At 41.1% G+C, this 12,506-nt stretch overlaps 1 protein-coding gene across 3 annotated transcripts in view; it reads left to right on the top strand.

Moving 5' to 3' along the window:
- The window catches only part of PHF21B (PHD finger protein 21B), a gene marked incomplete at both ends in the record, with an annotated part of 188,857 nt that overhangs the window by 12,364 nt on the left and 163,987 nt on the right, over positions 1-12,506 (top strand). The gene's annotated exons all lie outside the window — the stretch shown is intronic.

The raw sequence follows: 12,506 nt of genomic DNA, 5'->3' as shown, positions 1-12,506 counted from the left end.
ATTTTCCATACACAGTGGAAGAATAAACTTTGAAGAATCACCTTTGAGTGACTTCACCTGCTGTTACAAACACAGAGCAAGTAAGTTGGAATTTTCCTGACTTGGGCTGCCTGAGGTGGTCCATTTCACCCACTGTTATGAACTTGCTATCCTATTTTATAGGAAAATAGCATATAGTTATGAACAAGATGTTCTTTCCAGCCTAAGCCGTTCTGTGTTTCTACGGTTCTCTCAAAGTTGAGTTGTGTGGTTATTTTCGTTAGTTTAGTCCCTGGTTGCTCTTTGAAATTGCCACCTATTAAACTGAGTGCTGCCAAATGATAATGATATATTTTGTAAAATGATGCAATGTCCTGAAAGCTGGACGGAAATCCACTAATGTGTTTTCTAAAGATCTTTCTACTGTATGGTCCGTATTAGTTCTACTGGTGTTAGCTAGGCAAGGTGGCATGCATAAGCTCTATCCATAATTACAATTTCTGATATTCTTATATTTTGCTTCAGTGTTTGGGGGAAAAAAAAAAAAAGAAAGGAAAGGTCTGACATCTGTCATGTTAAGATTTTGTAGTTTCGTTTGGTTCAGTTGAGGTGGGCCTGTTTATACTTCCCAAAAATCTGGGCCAGGTGGACTTAAGTTCCCTCACCATCCCCAAACTACAAAATTGGCCAATCACTGATATATTGGTCTTGATCTCCCAGGTTCTTCCTCTTTCATTAAGCTGGCTTCAGTTCAGCTTAGCATCAGCCACTGGTTTGCTGATGGTCTTTCTCTAAAAGCTGTGGCTAAACCTTTAGATTTTGGTATTAAAAAATAGCTTTAAAAATGTTATTCCAGAACGAAGTCTGAATAATAACTGGCTGAAAAATTGCCACATATTTACTTAATGGTTCACTGTTTCTTGAAAAAGATCTTTTGATCAGCAGATAGTTATGTATTCATCAGCTGGGCTGTTCCAACCTATCATGTAAATACAGAAAGTTTTCAAAATGCAGAGTTCTCAGCAGATTAGGCACGTATGTGACCTGGTGTTTATTAAAGTGCAGTTTCTTGACATGACTGAACTCAGCACTCCTATAGTCTGTTGAGTTATTATCCACTGAAGGAATTTTACCTTCTCTGATTAAGGATCCACTAGGTAGGTGCAATTTCTTCCAAGTCCTTACACTGTGTTCAACTTAGAAAATCTTGAAATTGGAGACTTTTATGGGAATTTGATTTGCTATGTTGAATGTGCAATGAATCAGCCTTAAACAAAAATGATCTGGTTGCTTTACATGCCTGTCCAATGTTGTTCTGAGGGAACTGACTGTTGTCTGAGAGCATCCCAAATTTTTTTAGTGGAAATGGCTTAGAAGACAAAGTAGACACAGGGATTTATGTTTCAAGGGTCAGATTCTGTCAAACACAAGGGTGTTGGCACCCTTTCTTTTTAAAGAGAAAAATCCCCTCCGCCTGGTAGAAGAGGTGTACAGTGTATACAGAGATCAAAACACACAAAGAGCATGAGAAAAGAAATTTGAAAATTTTGAAAAGAAATCTAGAACAAAGGCATTAAAGTTGAAACTTACAGGTTCTTTGTGAACACAGCAGGGAGGTCCCAGTATTTGGATGAGAAATAAGGAAGGATAGGTCAAAGTTTGAGATGGGAAGATGATTTTCTTTCCTGATTCCCAGCAAAGTGGAGGCTGTGGAGCTTCTGTGGAGGAACTGTTGGCAGGCACACCGTGACTTTATGGATGCCCACAACTGGCATAGGTCTGAGCAGTCTCCTTTTCCCACATTTCCTGATTTCCCAGGAGAAATAGGAGAGAACATTTTAAGATTTATTAGCTAATGATGATAGGCAGGAATTCTCTTCTGCAAGTTTGATGCTAGAAGGGGTGTTAAGATGAGGATTGATATTCCTGTGCACACTTTTCACTCTTTCTTTGTTTATTTGCTTGAAGTTGATACAGTCTTTCATGGAACAAGCTTTTGCTGAATGTGTACCCAGGAAGTGTGCAGGAAGCTGAATTTTAATGTGATTCAAATCAGTAATGTCAAAATGCCAATCAGTAATATCAAATCAGTAGTTGTCAAAATGCTGTGCATTTTTATTTCTCTAGGCTAATAAACTACATCTATTTTTAATTACCAGCTATAACTGGAGGTGTGATTGGTTTTCCTCTACTGGAGTGTCATTACTAGCATTTCTGTATTCAGTTGTCCATGTTAAAATGTTTGAATAAACCTCTGTTTAGAGTGACGATGTCCCACCTCAGAGTGGTAATTTCAAGCTCAATAATTTAAATATTGAAATAACTTACTTTTAACTCCCAGAACAGATGCATCACTTTGCTTCCCTCACTTGTGTTCCAGGAGGTGTAACATAAAGCTGATCTAGCAAAATGCATGAGGGAACCTCTCTTTCTGTTTGTTTACATAGGTAAACCCACCTCAGCTGGGCAAGGAGGAAAATACAAATTGCTGAGAGATGGTGGCATCTAATGCAGTCACTTCCTTAGGACTAAGATGATCTGGTTTTAGTGTGGATGTTCATAATGCTCTCCAAGTAGGACAGGTAGTTGTACAGTGAGAACTGAGCTTCTGCCAGTCACTGGTAGCTGTACTGGCTCCTCTCTGGCTTCTGTCTTTTGCTGTGTGCCTTTGGCTCCTTCACCCTGAAGGATTTTTAGATTGAAACACAAAGAGACGCTTTCTTTGGTCTTTTGGAGTTCATAGGAGGGTAGTGGTTATGCCACTATGCAGTGCAGTGGAAGGTCTGGAGAGCAGAACAGTGGGTGCCGAGAACACTGTACCCATCCCAAAGGTTCAGGCTAACCATCCCATGTGTAATCCCAAGGACTGAATGGCTGTTATTGTGTGGAACGTTACATGTTCTCCAGAAGTGTGCTCTGCTGTTGAGTTTAATCCCAACATAATCCGCTTGGTCCACTCCTGAATTACTTTGCACTGTGATACAAAGTACAGGATCTGCCTTCATCAAGTCACAGGGTGATCTGCTTCAGAAATAAGCTCTTGACTTGAAAGCAGTGATTAATGTGGATTTACCCAGTATGTGTTCCTTGCTGGTGGGTTCCTCTGATAAGCACTACTCAACTCTTGCCATTCTGTTTTAATAATGATATCCCAGGCCATGAATGGAGGAGAGGGAGGAAGGCAGTTTCCCTGCTTGTGGGCATGGGTATATCAACTGCATTCCTCCATATTCTGCATAATGAGAATGAAGAACCCACCCCTAATATCTTTTCCCACATTATTCTAATCCTTAAGATCTGGGCCATTTCAGGTCTAATGGAATTCTGGAATCCTACTTAATGCTTTTATTTTTTTATTTCAGATATAAGACCTACCTCCCACTATGGCTGGGAACAGGGTCCCTCAAGGTGAAAGTCTCTTCCATGGCATTATAGTATTTTGGGTTGCAGTCTGCACTTAATTTGCCTGTGTTAATAGAAGTTCGTGTCCATTGATTTTGATATCTTGCTTGTATAGAACATTAGAGGGGCACTTTTGAACTTCTTATATTTCTTAAGAAAATACTACTACTTCCCTTTTTCAGTAGGAATTATTGCCTCTCCTTTCAGATTCCTAATGTTTGTAGTATTATCCAGTGCACAAGACCCAAAAAAATCAATGGTGTTCATAAACACAGTTGAAACTTACTTGTCTTAGTTTACTCTGAATGTTTTGCTCACTATAGAAAAGTCAGCAAGTATAATTGAAAGAGAGCATAGTAGTGCCGTTTTTAAATGTTAAATAATATTGGCTGTTATGAAACAAGGGAACAACTGAGTGGTCTTGCAATATTCTCTTTAAAAAGCCAGTAGCATTCTTTCATCCAGAACTTTACCACTGCTGACCTTCAGTACTACAAGGAGCTGTGTAGCAGCCAGGTAGGGGATCAAAATGCCAATGGTGCTTCCTCTCACCAGGCTGGGTTCTGTTGTGACCTACTGGTTGGGTTGCACAGGTTGGGTTGTGACCTAATGGTACAGGGTTTGTGCTGTGAGCAGCAGGGGAGGGAGGATTCTGCCCTGCTGCGGAGCTGCCTCCAGCATGGGGGCCCAGCACAGGAAGGATATGGAGCTGTTGGAGCAAGTCCAGAGAAGGCACCAAGATGATCAGAGGGCTGGAGCAGCTCTGCTTTGAGGAAAGGCTGAGAAAATTGGGATTCCTCAGCCTGGAGAATAGAAGCTGTGGGGTTACTCAATTGTGGACTTCCACCTGAAGGGAACCTGCAAGAAAGATGCAAAGAGACTACAAGGGCCTGGTGTGACAGGACAAGGGGGATTGTCTTCAAACTGACAGAGAGTAGGTTTAGATTAGATGTTAGGAAGAAATTCTTGGCTGTGAGGGTGGTGAGGCCCTGGCACAGGTTGCCCAGAGAACCTCTGGCTGCCCCATTCCTGGAAGTGCTACAGGCCAACTTGGACGGGGCTTGTAGCAGCCTGGGATAGTGGAAGGTGTCCCTGCCCACGGGAGAGGATGGGACAAGATGATCTTTAAGGTTCCTTCCAACTCAAACCATTCTGTGCTTCTATGATAATAAAGTGACTGGTTTTTACCCAGCAATTCCTCAGTTGCTGTAGGTATAGCTGATCTTATACAATTCTCACCTGGCACACAGCCATAATTTCCTGCTGTCAGCATGTTTTTCAGTGGCATGGCACTCTTTCTCCAGAGTGAAGAGTCTGCATAGAAACACATGGCTACATGACAGAATTAATGGAGAACTGTGGATGCCGACAGATTAGTGTGTAGTGGGGTTCTTGTGGAGTAACAAATATTTATTTAAAACTTAGGAGGTACAAGGTGTGTAAAGGTAAAGTGGTCCTCTTACTACAACTACAGTAGGAATGAAGGCTGGACATTGTGTTAGTCTCAAAGTGACAAGAAGAATGAGGTTCTGGAACAACTTTCCAATAGAGAAAGTGGAAGCAAATGACCAGATTATTCATTATCCAGGGGAATCTGTGACTTGCAAAGATGTTGAGGAGCCCTGGCTGTCTGCAGGAGAAGAAAACACATAGCAGCTACTTGCTACTTGAGCCATAATGTTTGGAACTATTTCTGCAGGATACAGAAAAAAAAAGTTAAGGAATGAAAGGGTAGCTGAACATATTGGCCAATCTCTATTTTACATCATGTGGGGAGCCACTTCCAGCTGTCATAAAGTTCTTGATGTACAGATGTTTTTGTCATACTAAGAAATTGATTTCAAAATTATTTTCTGTTCTAGTTCTTACGGCATCAGTCATAGGAGTGTTTTTATAATAAGTTGAATACAGAGACTTTCAAAGCACAGATTGCTCAGTTTGTAGGACAGAGTTGTTATTTCACAGTAAAGCAGACTCTTTCTGGTACTTCATTTTTCCTTGGGATTGTGGTACCTGAAAGAGCCATGAGGAGCCATGAAACACCTGAAGAGCCATGAAAGATTTTTTTCGGAGTGCAGTGCTGCACTCAGATACAGGCTCATAAGGAGAGGACTCCCTACATGGAGATGGAGGTGACAGTGTGAGTTCTGACACTGGTATTTCTTTTTTAGCTGCCAGGAAGCACCAGAAGATGGCATGGTTTGTACAGATGCGTGCTGGAAAGTGAATGAGTGAGCTTGTGAAACTGCTATTAATAATCTTGGGTAGAGTGTTTAACACTGTCATAAAGAAAAGCAGCAACATGCAGTATTTTAATCCTTATTTCTTCTTTCTGCCAGTAAGGGACAGAAGTAATGTCCAAGTTACCCGTCTGTGTATCTGTCTGTCTGTCTATCTATCTATCTGTCTGTCTTTCTATCCTTCTTTGAGTTTGGATGGCAAAGAAAATGGGAGGGGAAAAGTTAAAAGGAAGCAAGTGTGATGTAATCTTGGTGCAACATACACTGAAAGGTCAGCCTGACAAAAAGGAGTATTGATGGTAACTGAAAAAGATGACACCTTCCCTCAATAATTTTGATGAAAAATTTTCTTTATCTTCTCTGTGTCTGTAGGTTCAAGCTTGAGAGTCTAGACTTATCCCTTTTACTTTCCTGTTCTCCCCTCTCAGTTCCCAGAAAAAATGTGATGAACACAGGGTATTAAGATACTGTTTTACCCTCTGAACTGGAGTGCCAGAGTCTGCTGGTTTTGGAGATTCAGGGTTTAAAGATATTAAAGATCTTAACATTCCTAATGTTGGAAGAAGTAGGAGTGTATTTTAAAAGCTGTGTTTGTGGGATTCTGCAGGACTCTGCCTAGCCTCCCATCATTTACTGGATCCAAAGTTTTCTTTCATGCAGGTGAAACTGGTGAAGGTTTTTATCAGTTTAATGAAAAGTGCCTCAGTGGAGTAGTGTGAGATTTTGGACTAACTGGTTAATATTTCTCTAGCCCTCCAAAAGTGTAAAGAACCACAAAAATATTAAAAATTATTTGTTAAAAATAGTACAGGGGAAGAACCTGCTGAAACTATCTCCCCTACCATAATTGTTTCAGCATGTGACATGCTTTGGCTGATAATCATAAAATCATAAAATCATATCATAGGTTGGAAAACAGCTCCAAGATTATTGAGTCCAACTTTTGATTTGTCAACACCACCATGGCATGAAGTGCCACATCCAGTAGTTTCTTGATCACTGACACTGTATTGTAAAATTCACCAAACTATGTGGTTAGGGTTTATAGTAAACAGTTGCTTTGATTTTTGGTTTGGGATTTTTTTTTCATTGGCTATCTAGGCACTGGTACTGCCTTTTTAAGGACATGTTGAGTTTAACTCTGTGACTTGGTCTTTTATGAATTTTTGAGGCAAAGAGCTTAATATAGAGACTGATTCTGATGTATGGCAGGAATAACTCTACAGAAGTTGGCAGAGTGCTGTAATGTGGAACTGCTTGTAGACTGACCACAGTATTTACAGGGGTTGGGGGTACTTGAAATTTGCTCTTTGCCATCCTGTAATCTTGTTTTTACCAGTGGGACACCTGAATCCACGAGGACATCTCAGGGATGGGTCATATTTTCTTCAGGTTTAAAATGTTGTGAAATCTATACATTTGTGCTCATGGAGAACTTGGTCAGTATGAGTAAAAGGGGGATTTTAACAGAACTCAATTCACTTCTTTCACAGTCTGAAAGAACTGAAAGTAGGTTTGCGTCAGATTTTTTTTTTTGTTGTTTTTCCATCTGATTTTATTAGACTAGTTAGTAGTTAGAAGTAAACATTCTGTTTCATCATTCTAGAATTTTGTATCTGTGCATCGCTTTGGAGGCAGGATACTTCCAAGTATAGATAGTCTATAGATGATGCAACAGAATGTAATTTTCAAGCTTAAACTCCACTAACTTCAGCAGGGGGTAGGAAATGCTGTGCTTGTATAAAGCTAACATTACAGGATTACGGTCAGAAGCTTGTAAGGAATACAGGGAATCAGGGTTTCAGTGCAGTTCTACATCTGTAGATGCCTTGTCTCCAGTGTGCTCATTGCTGTGTTCTTTGTGGCGTAAGGAGCAGTTCTGTGAAGTGCAGTTCTGCTTAGAGAAGAGTCAGTGTGTTCAGGCACACTTTTCTGGCTCAACACATCTGCATTTTGCTGTGGAACAAATGATGCAGAATTGGATTTTCAAAAGCTCTCGACAGTGTCCCAGTGTTCCTGAAAAAGCGGGCTAAGCTTCTGTTGAAACCTGTCTGTAACTACAATCCCATGTGTGTGTTGTCCCAGAAGGGACTGATCACAACAGCACCCCTGGTCCCTGTCCCCAAGTCCTTGATCAGGGAAGTTCCTGTCTTCAGGGTTGGCCTTAGTCCAGCAGCCCCTAGGGTTTTCTTGTTGGGAAGGGACAACAGATAGTAGGACAGGTGCTCATTAAAATTCAATACATTTGTAGAAATTGCCCAATGAACATACTCAGAAATGACTTTTTTGCCCAGTTACCTTCACCCTCTTCCTCTTTCCTTTTCAGATTTAGTCAGTGGTATTGTCACCAGTAAAGACAGGGCCAGATCCAAAGCCATTTCAAGTCGGTGGAAAGGTCTCTGGCATGCAGCCTGGATTTGGCTGGAGTTTGCTGGATTTCCTTACCAATTAGACTAGTTCTCACTGCCTTCAGTGGGCTACAGATCAGTCCTTGGCAGCTGAGAAAGTATGGGTTTACAATGGGAAAATGTGTTTCCATCCGCTCTGGGAGATACTCAAATATACGAAAGAGTTTGAATTAGATTAAGAAAAGCCCCAGTGGTAAAGCCAAAGGTCAAGCAGTGACCTGGAAAGTTTCAGATGAGGGTAAAACATTGGTGCTGCAAAGCAAAGGAGAGCAATGAGGTGTTTCATCTGCTTGGGAACCTGGAGTCAGAATTAATTCTGCAAACAGGTGTTTCCAAGGCCAAGTTCTGCATGTGTGGAAATTGGATTATAATAGGTGTTGTTTTGCTTTTTTTAACAGAAATTGCAAAGTTTTTCTGTCTTGTTGACCTTCAAAACATTTTAGAAACATGGCTTAATTAAGTCAAACTACCAAAATGGTGTGGGTCTCAACTTGCAAATGCAGAGCAGGTGATATTTAGGCCTTATGTTCCTGTGGCAATTTAACTTTCTTACATACGTTGTTCTGTAAGCATAAATACTGTGAACACTAGAGTTTGATGGGTTTGTGCCTTATATTGGTGCTTAAGTAAGAGACACACTCTGGTTCAAGGTTTTGCAGAGACAGGGGCATACAAAGGTGTTCTCAAATATTAATTCTCTAGAGTCTGTTGAGAAGTCATCTGTGGTGCCTGACCTTCAGTTAGTCCAAATAGTGAACCTCACATTTTTGTGAAGCTTGCTGATAACTTAATATCCTCAGGATATTAGCCCTTCTTTCTGTCCAGTTTTTTTGAAATTGCACAGACGGTTCAAAGTAACACACAAAGGTATTGTAAAACTGTATTTTGCATTTTAAACTGGAATTAGCACAGGATGGTAAAATTTTGAAATGGAACAGGTTTTTAATTCCCCTCTGTGGTCTGAGTAACAGTGGCAATGGGAACCCCCCCATATTGACTGGGCCAAGCACCCTAATTTCCTCCCCTCCAAAGCTCCAGGCTGACTTTACTTCTTGGAGGAAGCCATTCTGAGAACCTCATGAATGAAACAAATGTTTTCTAGAACCTGCAGGACTTTGGTTTGGTTTTATTATTTACGTGTAGAGTGATTTGCCAGCCAAAGTTAAGGCCACAGGTGTAGTGTGCTGCAGATACAGGTCTAAAAGACTGTCTGTTGTTCATGAAGTTTACTATCTATGTTCTTCATCCAGCTACTAACTGAGTAAGAGCAGCAGAGCAACTGACCACTTGGTGGCTATGCAAAAGATTAATTTAATTGTGACAATGACAAAGAAAGGGAGGAACAAGGTATAGAAGGGGCCCAGTGTTGATGTGACTTGGAAAGAATATTCTGGTTGCTGGCTTGTTGGCTTGGGTCTGTAAGACCTCTTCATTATTTTGGTGGTTTTATGCCATGTGTACTTCAGCTGGTTGCCTGAGGCATCTCAGCCTCCTTTCCCATTTTTAAATGGATGAGCTGGCTTAGGGAGCTGAGTCACCCAAAGCTAACTTCACAAAAAGAAGTTATTTGTTCCCTCTGGCCATTGATTGGCAAATCAGACCTGTGCAGGATAAGGGCTTTCATTCATCCCAAACTATTCTTTAGGAAAGCAGAACTGGGCCCTATTTAATTTTGCAGCATATGGTGCACAGATCAGCAATGTCCCATGTAATGCAATGGCGGCTTTGTAACAACCAGCAAACACCTGACATCCTGGTATTTTACTGATTACTTTGCAGCATGCTACAGAATGAATAAATCCCACAGATATGTCAAGTAAAATCTTTCCATTTGGTTGCTTTCTTTCACACAATGTTCTGTAGCAGTTAACTATTTATAACTGTATTAGTAACTAATATTAAATTGCACTTCAATTTTTACATGAATAATCACCAAAAAAAAAATCAAATTAGCTGTGTTACCCATATTGTGTCTCCCAGAAATAGGGATTTTTATGTACAATTGGTACAATCAGTGTGGTAATTTACAGTTGCAAAGACCTTCAGCAAGTCATGCAAAATCCATGGGGTATCTATTGATGCTGGAGTTCTAGCTGAAGTCTGATAGAGCTGACAGATGTGGGAGCTCTTGTTCCTCCCCACACAGTTTCTTCGTACCTACTGATCTGTGAACTCTCATCCACAGCATTGGTTCTTCCTCAAAGCCAGAGTAGCTCTAGTTGTTTCTCACATCTTAGGTTAATGTCATTCCTGATGGAATGCATGATTGTCCACTAGAGAAAGTTTGACTTTTGTTTTTTATTTGGCTCTGATTTACATAGTTGAAATGGTTCCTTGGTAAAATTCTTGAATCTCAACTCTACATAGTTAGGTGGTGTTAAGATATAAAATCTATGTAAAAAATACTCATTTTCTGGAAGTTACGTGATTTGCTCAAGTGTACTATTGCTGTTGTGGCTTGTTTCATAGACTTTGATTTTGGTGGGCTGGAAGCAATGAATTGATGCCCAAACGAAGTGCTGTGAAGTTTTGTCTTTACCTCGGTAGTTCTGGCACCAGTACTTGGGTGTGTGGCACTGACCACACACCCAAGTGCCTCTCTGTAACAACTGTGGCACTGACTCAGACGAGCAGGGAATCTGAGACATTTATTGAGAGAAACGAGCTGCTTTTATACACTTCTTCAAGACACTATTTCCTGATATGGTGTTTTCACTGAGTGACCTATCACACATTGCTCCATCAGCAGCACACTTTCTCAATGTCCTTATATGGGGGTGATCACACGCTGTTCAGGCGTCCATCAGCTTCCAGCAGGCTCCTCTCCACAGGGCTTTGCATGTGGCATTTCCTTCTGACAAGGTCAGGCAGAGACAAGCTTCTCTGTGCTGCCATGGCGTTCTGCAGGTGCGTCCCACAGCCAGTAGCTCAATTCTATCTTACCTCTCGCCACACCTCTCTGAGCTTCAGTTCCTTCCTAAGTGTATTCTGGTAGCACAAGAAATTTTCTGCTTCCTAGCTGGAAACAGCAGGTGAGTACAGTTGGAGGGTTGAGCTGTACACTCAACTAATGTGACACTTTAGAAAGACTTTAAATACACGCTGCATCTCCAAATGGATGCTCAGTCTGGCACTCCAAAGTGCAGGATAGATCTGTCCACAACCCCAGGTTGGTCTTGTCCCTGTCAAGCATCAGGAAGATGATCACATCCTCATTCTTCTGTGGACTGCAGGAAGCTGGGGATGTGTAGCACCTCTTAGGAAGTGCCTACAGAAGCCCTACAGAACTTATCAGCATTTTCTGCTCTGTGCAGTGCCAGTGCCTCTCGAGCACACTCAGGCTTCCTCAGAGATTTCAGATCCCGAAACAACTGTTTTAAGTTAATTTAGGGGAGAATATATCAGGCTGTGGTTTCTGAGCATACTGAAGTCTTCTTAAGAAGGTCAGGAGGTTTTTTTTATTACTATATTGAGCTAATTTTGATCATCTTGTCACAGTTTTAAATCTTTGTGATTACTGTTTGCTTCAGTAGCCTCCAGGTGCTTCTTCTTGTATGTGGAAAACCTGGCAGTTACGAATGTTTACTGCTAATGAGTTGCCTTTTGTGAAAGTACATTGATTTCTCGATCAACACCACAATTTTAAATGGCCTTTGTAAACTCTGTTGCAAGTAGCTGTTTGCAAAGTTCAAAGTCATTTCAAAAAATTAATTAAAATCTGAGGCCTTCTTTGGTATAAAATATTTAGTTGTTTTCTTTCTTTTTTGTTAGGAGTGTCAGATGTTTGTGCTAAGCTGGCAACTAATGGTAGCTGCAAGTTAATTTGGTTATTGCTTTTTAGGCACCGCTGAATATTGAAATCCTGTTCCATTGTTACATTAACTGTGGTCTTTTCTGGATTTGAGTTTGCAAAAATAGTGGCTAAGGTTTTGGAGCAGGACTGGTTGACAGCATTTTGAGGATGTGTTTCTGTTGTGACACAAAACAAACTACTAGCTTTTGATCTTCCCTCAGAAAGCGATTGGCTTGTGTTTCATTCAGTGGCAGTGGAAGGAGTGGGTGTGGGAAGAGCTGGCGCAGCTGTTATGGTACCAAAAGCGTCCTTCACGTCTCCGGGTGCTGCATTTGCCATGAATGCCTTGTGCACAGTCCTCCATGGACGCAAAAGCTTTGCCAGCACATGGAAGTGGTTGGATTTAGGATGGGAGAAAGTCCCTAAAAACAAGGAAGGGTCTTAGAGTCTGATCTTTCAGGAATCTTAAAGATTTCCCAGAGCTATATTGGTAATTTGGAGAATAAGCTCCAACATTATGTCAGTGTTCAGTGTGTGCCTGTAGCAAATTTTCCTCTGTGTTGTGCAGGACTCTGGGTGGAATAGTTGAGTTCACTTCAGTCCAACAGCATCAGTACTCTGGAACTGCCTCTTCACCTGCCTGAAACTCCTTTCCAGAACATGCAGATCTCTGGCACACATGAA

This window comes from Coloeus monedula (genome assembly GCF_965178545.1).
Source record: "Coloeus monedula genome assembly, chromosome: 4".
Taxonomy (NCBI): Eukaryota; Metazoa; Chordata; class Aves; order Passeriformes; family Corvidae; genus Coloeus; species Coloeus monedula.
Note: the sequence above shows the minus strand (reverse complement) of the source record. Positions and strands in the feature narration are given on the sequence as shown.